This window comes from Monopterus albus, unplaced genomic scaffold (assembly GCF_001952655.1).
Source record: "Monopterus albus unplaced genomic scaffold, M_albus_1.0 scaffold463.1, whole genome shotgun sequence".
Classification (NCBI taxonomy): domain Eukaryota; kingdom Metazoa; phylum Chordata; class Actinopteri; order Synbranchiformes; family Synbranchidae; genus Monopterus; species Monopterus albus.
Window position 1 is genome coordinate 45,440 of NW_018128343.1, and position 11,072 is coordinate 56,511.

Below are 11,072 nucleotides of genomic sequence, written 5' to 3' on the forward strand. Positions count from 1 at the left end.
ACAAGTGTAACCGGGTTACCAGCCACAACACAACGCAGAAGTCCACCGGTCACACAAGCAATGCATAAAAATATTTGAAGCACTACAAGTACTATAAGCAAATACTCTCTGTGCCCTGGAATACCTGCATGTCATATGACGTGTGGCATTATGATCAAGTGGAGTGGGAGAAAGAAGATGGAGGCCAAAGAGGGCTTGGGTTGCTGTTACGTCCAATTTCACACTTCTGGTTTCTCTGTCAGACATAATAAAACAGTTGGAGATGAGCAGTGAAAACCACTGTGACAGTTTTGACAAGGACAATGAGACAATACAGTGAGAGCTGTCATCAGGGTGGCTCCAGGCTTTGATCAGGGAACCATTTCCAATAAGTGAACTACTGACCCCATTTACACCTGACCTTAAAATCACTAGTCTGCCCAACTAATTTGCATACTATACGTCTATAAGCAAGGGGTGGTACACCATCTTCAAGGAAACCAACAAAAACTCATCTTAATAAGAAATCTTGGGTAATGCACTACCAAAGGTGATTTCTGGAAAACTCAGCACATAATCATCACAGTAATAGCTAATTAATCAGTGTTGATTCTTATATTTAGTTCTTGATTTTCTTTGCAACTCTTTTTTTCATCCCTTTGGAACTGTGCAATAACATTTGAAGGAATATAATCCATTTTTTGTGAAAACAATATTGCATATTTAATACAGTACATGTATTTCTTCTTAATAAAATAAAACTAATCTCTGGATTTATGCTTGTTCCATTTCTCCTCCTTTCACTGTGAATATTCTTCACAACAGATGGAGCAGGTACTTGTACACAGCAGCGGCAGGCTCTATATAACTCTCCAGCTCCATGTAGCAGAGGATGGATGGAGGGAATGAGATGAAGGGAAGAACGGGAGGAAGAGAGAGGTGACAGGTGGAGGAGGAGCACTAGAGGTGGATGAAGGGAGAGCAGTAGGAGGTGCAGGGTGATGGTGGGCTGACAGCGCTGCCTGTACTGCTGCTGCAGCTGTAATAGGCTCACATCACAGTTCTGCCATCTTCACCGTGTCTCCTCCTATCTATCCAGACTCTCTTCCTGCCTGTCGCTTCTCATCAGAGACAGAGGAACAGAAAGAGAGGCAGGGAGGATGGAGCAAGAGACAGCGAGATAGAGACCAGCTAGGTTTTGTTAAAGGAAAAATCACAAAAAAAGCTGGTGGATGGCAGGGTCAGGATGCTGAAACAAGGGCTGCATTAGACAGGTCAAAGTGGCTGACGCACTGACTGAACTGCATATGGCCATGAGCTATTCAGTGCAGTCCAAATTTTGGCATTAAAATATATATTTAAAGAAAAGCATGAAGGGATAATTCATCACCAACATTCCCCATTAGCTCATACTATAATTCTACTGCTAACCATTTACTGCTGCATCAAAAGTAGCACCAGAAATTATGTATGTAAGCTGGTTTGGAAAGACCAGTGGTACAGTGAATGCCACTACATGCTTTGAATTTGGCAAGCAAGCAAGAATTTCTTAATTATGATTGGGCGTTGATGGGAAATGTTGAACAAATACTTTAGTTGCAGCAGTTTAATCCAAAGGGCACTTTATGGCAGTTGCTTGGTGGTTGTGCCAGTTACTTTTATTAAAATGATTGCGATACAGATAAGAGAGAAGACGTCAGAGGAGATGATCTGTGCAACTGCTGAACGTAATGAGTCAGAACAAGGAAGGATTTTCTGCGCTTGTTTAGGCACAGAGAGACATGAACAATGAAATTCAATGCAACCAATCACAGTTTTTGCATTCTGTGACTCCATGACATGTAGTAACATTTCTGGACAAGGTGCACAACAGGCTAAGGCGTAGGCTACGAGGCTATGCTAGCACATTGTGGCACAACTGGAAAGTGAAACAGCCGCATCCAGTGGACATCAGGGTTATGACACCATTAAAAGGTCAACATTGTGGAAGGTGTGTACATCAACACCAGCGTCCACTGTTCATGTCCTTTCCCCATAACAATTATTGTTGGTTTTAACCATAACCATGATCCTTCCTTAACTATAACCAAGCCTAACCTTAATCTAATCTGACAGATCAGAAAATCACTCATATTTTTTGGTTCTTTTTGAACCTGTTATATAGGACTTTTTTGACAGCGTTTCCAGTATTTTGTCAATTATGTATGAGAACCTGTGTGTTTTTCTTTGTGCTGAAGGAAAAAGAAGACAGTTCAGGGAAGAAGCAGGGGGAACAAATCAATGCAGTGTCCCAACAGGGAGCCATGAAGAAACAGAGCTTACAGATGGATGCTGGGTGTGAATGAACTGGCAGGAGCAGCAGCAGCAGTGAATGAGCAGCACGTTTGACAGCTTAAACAGACCGCCCAAAATGAGATGGCGATTACACAAGGTCAGCTGACACACCAGCTAATGCAGTGCTAGTCAAACTGTCTGCCTGGAGCAGCCTTAACAAGCATCACTTCAAAAAGACTCGACAGTGACATAACGACTAAAAATGTTTGATTTTCTTACACTCTTATTGAGATTTCAAGGATATCAGAGTGGAAAAATTACTGAGTGAGCTCATCTTTCAGTATAGATTAATGGTACTGTAGGTAGGGTTTCTGGAAAATCCTGAGAAGAGCCTGAGGAATAATAAACAGAACTGACTTCTATTACCACTCTCTGTGGTTGGGATGCCTCTTTCTACTGCAGGTCGAGGGTAGGGGCCATGATTAACGCACACAAGGGAAACAGTTCATGTTGTAATTTATGTAGCGTGTTGTGTCGAGGACATCTTTACATCATGAAGCATGCACCCGGAACAGCTCCTCCCCCTGACCTGGCTCCTGGCTTTCAGTCATTCGGACACCCCAGGTGTAAAGACGCTGCTGACAACCACAGTTTCAGATAAAATTGCTCTTGGCACTAACAACTTTATCTGGATGTTTTGGCCTTTGGATATACTCCAAACCAAAATGCCTCAGTTGCTGTCACCATCTGTCAGCTTTTCAACACTGAGATTTATTCCAGTAACAGACAGCCAAACCCAACAAGGCCAGACCCCGAATCCTCTTAGATGACAAAAGTCAAGAATCAGAGAATGACAGTTTGATCTACAGCACAAAAGATGCTGCAGAAACTCTTTGTCCTCAATACAAATTCTCTCTAGCATCTCTCTGTAGTGTCTTACATACATCTCAGTAAAATTACATAATCAAATATACTGGTAACACTTTAAGTGGCTCTCTTAAGCCTTTATAGTTAATATAAATGTTTATTGGTGCATGTAACAACTATAATTGCTCTTGTGAGCAATTTTAAGTGGAGGCTGGTATAACCAGATTATGAATGACAATATAGTAAAATACTTACAGTACAAGTAAAGTCATCCTTATATCAGTTTAAAATTGCACATGACAATGTGCTATCAACCATTTGTGTGCTTCTTTTTAACACTAAACAGACTTAAATAGCTAATTTAATTGCATTATGCAAAGGAGGGAACTTACAATTTCTTTTTTGTTTTTCTTTATGTGCATGTCACAATGAAACTGTACAGTATATGAGGTGTTTATCAGTTAACGGACTCATAATAGCCTTGAAAGAAGCTTATTAAATTGGGTGTGGCAGTTGAAATCAGAAATGTGATAGATGTCAGTATCAGTGTCAGCATTCAACACCAGTGCTGAATGATAGTGGAAATGTTTATCTGTTTTTAATTACTTTAATTTGTTTTAACTCAGATTTGTTCCTAATCATACCAAGATTAGTTGTTTGTTTTTTTTACAAAATTATCATCAGCATCATTACCATCTTGCAGCAACTTTCATCATCTTTAAATCAACTCTTTTACCAAAACTATACATGTTCTTGTTTTCAGTTTAAATACATGCAAAACATACATTTTTCATTTTCAGTTTGTGACTTCCAGAGCTTCATTTTTATTCCAAACACATTACTTTGTTTAAAACTCATGTACCGTAATATCTAAAATATTGGACAGTGCTAAAATCACTGCCTGTCTTGGCATATTGAGGATTCCAGATGTGGGGACCACCTATCCAGTCCTGTCCTCCTGACCTTTACATCACAATCAGACCAGACAAGCATGCAGAGATGGTGGGGAACACTTCCTAACACTGTGGAGATGTATCTGACAGCATGACAGCCCTACTGTACCTAGAAATCCCCAGACATAGCTGGGAGCACTCAGCCACTGTTTTATTTACATGCCCGGCCTTCATGCCATAATATTAACCAGCTTTCATGTTGAATCATTGACACAGATTTGGAGCCCTGCTGGTTCACCTCCTGCACAAATATCTCACTATAAATAGACAGGAAGTCACCCAAGGTAAACATCAGTGGAATTTAGTTTTCTGGATCACTTTATTTTCCATCTTTATCTTCTGTAGTGATTATTTAATCACTACAGAAGATATCTCTTTCTGATTGGTTGATAGGATAAATGAAGACACCTCAACATCTAAAAAATTTTTAAGTCATATGTTAGGTATATTAAATAGATGCTGACGCTGTGGGTTAATTTTTGTCAGCCTTGTTTATTCCTTGTTAATACTGCTTATTTTGTTATACTACGTACATAGCCTTGCATGGGGATATGTACATACACATTGAGAGCCGATGTACCAGAGTCAAATTCCTTGTGTGTCCGACACACCTGGCCAATAAAGCAGATTCTGATTCTGATTCTGATTCAGCCTCCACTTAACCAGTAAAAAAAAAAAACATGAAGCTTTGCCCCATTAGTTACCATGCAAACAAGATCACTATTGATATTGCTTAACGAACTGCCACCTCTTCAGTTCGATTTCCTGTTAACTCACTCCAGACAATGAAAATCAACATCCGGCAATTAGTTTCAGGGGCGGGGGATCAGTCTGCAGCGCTCAGATATGGTGCAGGTATTCATTACAATAAATTGAGCCTGTCTCGCTGCTGTTCATTGGCTCAGTGTTGTCATTTGTCTGATTGGATGTAATGGTCCTGGAGGGCTCGTCTGAAAATGTCTACAGAGGATACAGGCCTGAAGGTCTTTACTTTGGGCTGTTTGCTCCTGAATATACTGCTGAAAGTTCTGAGCTCCTCATTAAGGATTTCACATCTAGATTCATTGTATTATAATAATAGGTTGTGATAATTTAACGATTAATTTAATTTGACTTTTCTATGTCATGAAGTAATAATAATAAACTTTATTTGTAGTACCTCCATAAGGCCGTTAAATAAAATAAGCAAGCAAAGCTAATAAAAGAAAAATAAATAAATATATGAATAAGTCTAAAATGAATGATGGGCTTCTTTCTAAAGAGATTTATATGTGACTTAAAAGATGTCACAGGTCTGTAGGCTTCTGATCTTCATGGTGATTACTTAAATATACTGCATAACCAACTGGCTGTGTACTTTCTTTTCTTCTTTGTCTTTCTGCTACTCCCCAGTTTTTATGCTACAGGTTTTATGCTGGACACCCTTCCTGAGGCACCTGTCCCATTTGATCCAGGATTGGGTTCGACACTAAAGGTGAATTCCAATTCCATTGCATACACTCGCTCCTAGTAAAAACCGAACTACTCCTCTGCTCCTCTGGTTTTGGTTGGGAAGTGATTTTTCAATGCGACTGTGTAATATTCATGATTTGCTTCTACTTTTTAGTAGCACTGCCTTTCTATGTCATGTTGTTTCGCATTATGGTGCTGCAGTAGAAATGACAAAGTACAAGAGTCAAGACCTTTTTCATATCAGTGTGTCTTCCCCTTCTTCAAGTAAAAGAGGAGGATGATTTCAACAGAGCAAAATGAATAGATAATGAACAACATGCTGCACAAAAAAGTTTTATCAAGTGTGGCCTACTTGTCATTTAAAATGCAATATTAGACTAATATGTTTAGATTATTGCTATATCAGTTTTGTACTTTCATGTTGAAAAGCAGGTCTTTTCTCTTTTAAAGTTTGAGGAGAAGCTTCAGTTGGCATTTCTGTGATGAGCTGGAGTCGAGAAAAAAGGCCCGCAAGCTGTTTACACCCATTTAGCTATTCTCCTTGCGTTTCATTTCTTATTTTCTGCTTTCACTCCACCTCTCTGCTGCTCTTTGCTTATATTACTACTAATAACCTCCTTCTGTCACAAACCCACTGGCCTCAGCAGAGAGAGGAAGCAAGAGTAGAACACATTTAATAAAGAGAAACTCAGACTACAGTATTGGTGCGTTAATTGGCATGCCATTAGCTGGATGCCTGGGATTTAATGCATTCAGCAGCAAAGGTGACTAATTTCTGCCTCCACCACTACAACCCCCCAAAACACATAAACCCACACCCAGACATGGACACACACATTTCTGTGGCTAGGGTAAATTGCATGCGGTGGGTCGATACAGGTCCATGGATGGCAGCCATGTCTGGGCTCAGACAGTTTATTAACTGGACTGAGGGGCGGGAATAAACAGTTATGTTGTTTATTCATTGTTATAAATGCATAACATATAAAAACACATTAATTATTCTAATATGAAATAATAGCAATTAATAGCTGCTACTTGTAACCTCAAATAGTTTACAGTGATGGATGGACAAGAAGAAAACAGGCTCCTGGACATAGACATGTAAACTCTAATTACAATATGTATTTCTTACTTCAGAGGGCAGGTAAATTATGCATGCTCACATCAGTAAACAAACATGTTCAAAAAGCACGTCCTTTGAATGCTAATACCTCACACACTAGTTTCCTCTTGAGGTAGCAAAGTGAACTGAAGTTTGAATGTTCTGCTGTCAGAGTTAGCCGTGCACTTCCAGTAAACGAACTACCATTAACCATGACTAAGAATAGGCAGAGCAGCTCTGCGTGACTTTCACTTTCCACTGTGTCATCAGATGTTACAAAAACAGTAAGCTTTGCTGCTCTTGTGTTTTGTAAATTCATGATCTTCTTTGTTGTTTTTGCTTCTCCAGCTCCTCCAGGCTCACCTGAATATACACAACCAGTCTTTTTTTTATAGTATATGCAGCTAATGTATCATGCCGGGAGAATCCATGTCATAATATATGAACAAATAATAATAATAATTTTTAGGCTACTTATAAAGTACTACTATAGAATGATAACACTGGGCAACTATTTTTACTATTGTGTATTACTTCCTTAATCAGGTGCATATTACAGTGCATGGTCAAATGCCCAGAGCATAATTTGCACCATTGCACTGGGTGACATGCTTCTTCTTTACCAGCTCTCTACTTTTTTTTATATTTCATTAGCTTATCGCATGGAAATCTCACACATGTGGAGTTGAGTCTTGCTTTATCTCAGATGTTCTTGCAATCAGCTCGTGACCATAGGTGAGGGTTGGAGTGTAGACCTTTTGGCTCAGCTCCTTCTTCACCATGATGGTCTGGTATAACATCTGCATTACTGCTGATGCTGCCCCATCTGCCTGTCAATCGCACGTTCGAGTTTGAATCAGTACTTCTACTTTTACCAGTCTTTTTATACAGCTATCTGTAATTCCACTTGACTAACAAATGTGTATACTTTTTCCATCTCTGCCCACCCCTAACTAAAAGTGACGTGACCGTTCTCTAACTACATTTATTCCAACAGTAGTTATATAAGATATGACTTCCTGTTAATACAATAAGAGCTGTAATATAATGGCTGTAAATGAAGCTGTAATAAATGTGGCTTGTTCATATATAAAACACTCATAAAGCTGTACTGCGTGGTTCATTTCCTGTAGCAGTCTTTATCGTCTCCTTTCACAAAACAGGATTTGGCAGCTCCATTTGCAACAATCATTATTTCGGCCATTAGCTACTGTACGAGCTACCGGAGGCATTTCTAAATCACCTACATATAGATTTACAAACATACACACACACACACACACACACACACACACACACACACACACACATTTCGCCAAGTCCATTAGGATCTTACATACAAATCAAGTAGGAAATACAAACCCTTGTGCTCTATCACTGTAAATGAATATATGCAAAACAATAAGGTGCTCCAGCTTTTAAAACATCAATCATGTAATAGTTCTGAAATGAGAAATGGGATACAAGAGACAGGATGTGATGTCAACAGGTAAACAGAGACTGCAAAGACAGCAGTGCAAGGTCAAATTGTCCTCGAGCACAGTTCCATACCTGAGATTTCAAACACTGATTTTTTTTTTAGTTTTTATTTGAATAAATATTAAATGTGATCATGGTGAGAAAATGGCTTTGCTACATTTACAGATACTATTTTATGCTTTTGTGTTGATAATTGACTATTCTGAGAACGTGTGTTCCAAATCCACAAACAACCCATCCTTATTATACACATGCTCCATACTATGTGCACTCTAAATACAGACAGACCTTTTTTCAGCTTCACTAACATGCTCCACTCAAAAGATTATCCTGATACACTGTTACTGAGCAATGCTAGAAGACTCCCTGCAAGGCGCTGGTTTCATCTTTTGTCTGTCTTTTCATCTCTGTCTCTTTCTCTAGCTTAGGACATAAAAGTGATGCTTTTGCTTTCAGGCAACTCTTAGAAAGCCTGTTAGGTGTCTGACTAGAGACAGCTGAGTCAAACGGTGAGAAATGAGAAAGAGGGATTCAAATAAATGAACTTCAGAGACTATCGGCATCTCGGACAAAGACAGGGAAAGTGAGCCTGCAGGATAGAGAGAGGCTAAAATAAGACAGAGGTGGGGGTGTGAGAGGGTAAGAGAGAGACAGTCAGACAAGTCAGACAGAGCTGCCTTTGTGTCCAATCCTCTCCTTCTCTCTCACAATCATGCTTTCTCTTCTCAACATACAGCCTGCTTTTATTCCTGGGATTTTGAAGTTTTATTCCACAACAGTAGAATATCTGTTATCATTGTTTTTGTGTCTGACACAAAATTGCTGCAAGGACCTGACAGTTTTCTTCAAAACACATGTAAAGTGTAAAGTGCTAGAAGGGAAAAATATTGGCAGACCAGAGTCAGTTGTCAACAGATTGGTAAAAACTGATAAGTTGTGAGACTTTGTTGCAGGAATCTTTTGTGAACATCATCTAAGGGTGCATTCATTTAAGAGTGTTAGAAGGAGTCTCTTTCTTCAGGACAAATTGCTTCCCAGTAAAAGTCATACACAGTGAAGTCTGTGGAATAAGTGGAACTTTATTTCTTGAAATAAACATTGCTGGTAGATTTTATTAGAGATAGAAATGTTGGTTAGTCACACCACCAGTCTGGTCCAGAGTGAAATATCTCAACAACTATAGGATGAAACATCCTTAAGGGGTCCAGTGTCCTTTCTAGTGTCACCAACAGATCAAGAATTTCTCCTATACTGTGAAATGTTTCCACATCTACTGAGTCAGCCAGCTACTCACCCCGGCTTTTCCTCACCTTGTTTTCTTTTCAGATTCTACAACAAACACAAATATAAATCCTACAACAGCTCCCCAGTTCCCTCCACAGAGCAGAGACACAACCAAACCAACAACATACAACATGCCTAACAAAGAAGCAGCAAAGAGAAACAGTCTACCTCAGCTTTGAATCCATTTGTATAACCTGACTATGGTATAATAATTCACAAACATGGCAGGGAGCAAGAAAAATGCTTATAATGTGAATTACCAGTATGCAAGGTGCTACCATATTTGACACTGTTTAGATTAATAAACAACTGTAAAAGCCCATTTCTGGTTGCATTTGATTTGTAGCACTGAATATGTATTAGCTGATTTAAAAGGTTATAATCCAATCAAGTTAAACAGCTGTGCTGTTACAGTACTGGGGTTATAAACAGCCCACCTGGGTGGCCCATTAAGAAACACTGTATCATAAACTAATGTGGTCTACGGAGGCAAACAGCTCAGATAGTGAGGTGTAAAAACATTACAGACTTTAGCTTCCTGCAGAAAAAAATGCTGCTGGCACACACATACATACATATTTGTACTTCTGTCTTTGTGAGGACACTCACTGATATAATGCATGTGCTGAACCCATTACCCAAACTCAGCCATCCCACCTAAATGCCTAATTCGCTCTACCCCTAACCCTGATTCCTAATCCTCAAATAGACCTTGGAAAGTGTGTCACAAAGTGAGGACCAGCCAAAGCATCCTCATTTCAAAGGTATAAAACATAAACTGTTCCTCATAAAGAAGTCACACACACACACACACACACACACACACACACACACAACACTCTCACATGCTGAAATAATCAATTTCAGTCAAGAGTTACTTTCAGAGTGAGGCTTCCATTAAAGAATAGTTAATATTTGCAACCACAATAAGTGTTAAGCCTATTGATTAGAGTGTCTTTAATCTTTTCTGTATTTACAGTTTGTGGACACAGGGAATCTACAACAATAGATGTCCTACATTTTACCTGTAGCCAATTTCCTGTCTTCTAAAACAGTCTCCAGGCAGAAGAGACATAATTTTTACTATTATCACAACTAACTAATGTGATTTATACATATTTTAGGCAGCAACCTACCGTAACCTCTATCATAGAATCTTTGTAAAGGCCTGAGAGGCATAAAAGTACATTGTAGAGAAAGAAGAAAACAGCAATTAGCGAGAAGTGCTGTCTAAGGTGGGATTTCCAATATAAACAAAAGCGAGTAAGCAGAGATTATGATGAGGTTGTTGGGTGAAAGTGGCTGAGCTAGTCAGGTTAGCATATGCTTGATAATTTCTTTTACCTAAACAGCTTATGCGTTAATTTTTCTGTCCAACACTGTTCTGATGATACAGCCAAACTGTACACTGAGGAGGTTTTCTTTGTGTGTCCACATTTCCATCTATCATGGAGCAGTCTGCAGTGACATTACTAAAACATTCGACCAGTAAACTAAAAGACACAACCATACTGGGTGATAACTGTCCAGCAGTGTGCTGACTTATTAAGGCATCCAGCTGAAGACACAGCCTTTGGACAATATCTATTGTCTTCAGGAAAAAAAAAATCTGTTTCAAACTCAGCTTTTATCGGTTTACTGTATTCCAGCTAAGTATAGTTTTGTCAGCAAAGCATGAG

General features: G+C 39.1%; 1 long non-coding RNA gene across 2 annotated transcripts; it reads left to right on the forward strand.

Moving 5' to 3' along the window:
• The first annotated feature begins 2,082 nt into the window (after positions 1-2,082).
• LOC109952488 (uncharacterized) lies at positions 2,083-9,708 on the forward strand. Of its 2 annotated transcripts, none has more exons than XR_002273772.1 (3): positions 2,083-2,410; positions 5,466-5,547; positions 9,436-9,708. It is a non-coding gene; the product is annotated as an uncharacterized LOC109952488 (long non-coding RNA). The 2 variants fall into 2 exon arrangements; XR_002273771.1 differs by lacking the exon at positions 9,436-9,708 and adding an exon at positions 6,979-7,383.
• Positions 9,709-11,072: the final 1,364 nt, after the last annotated feature.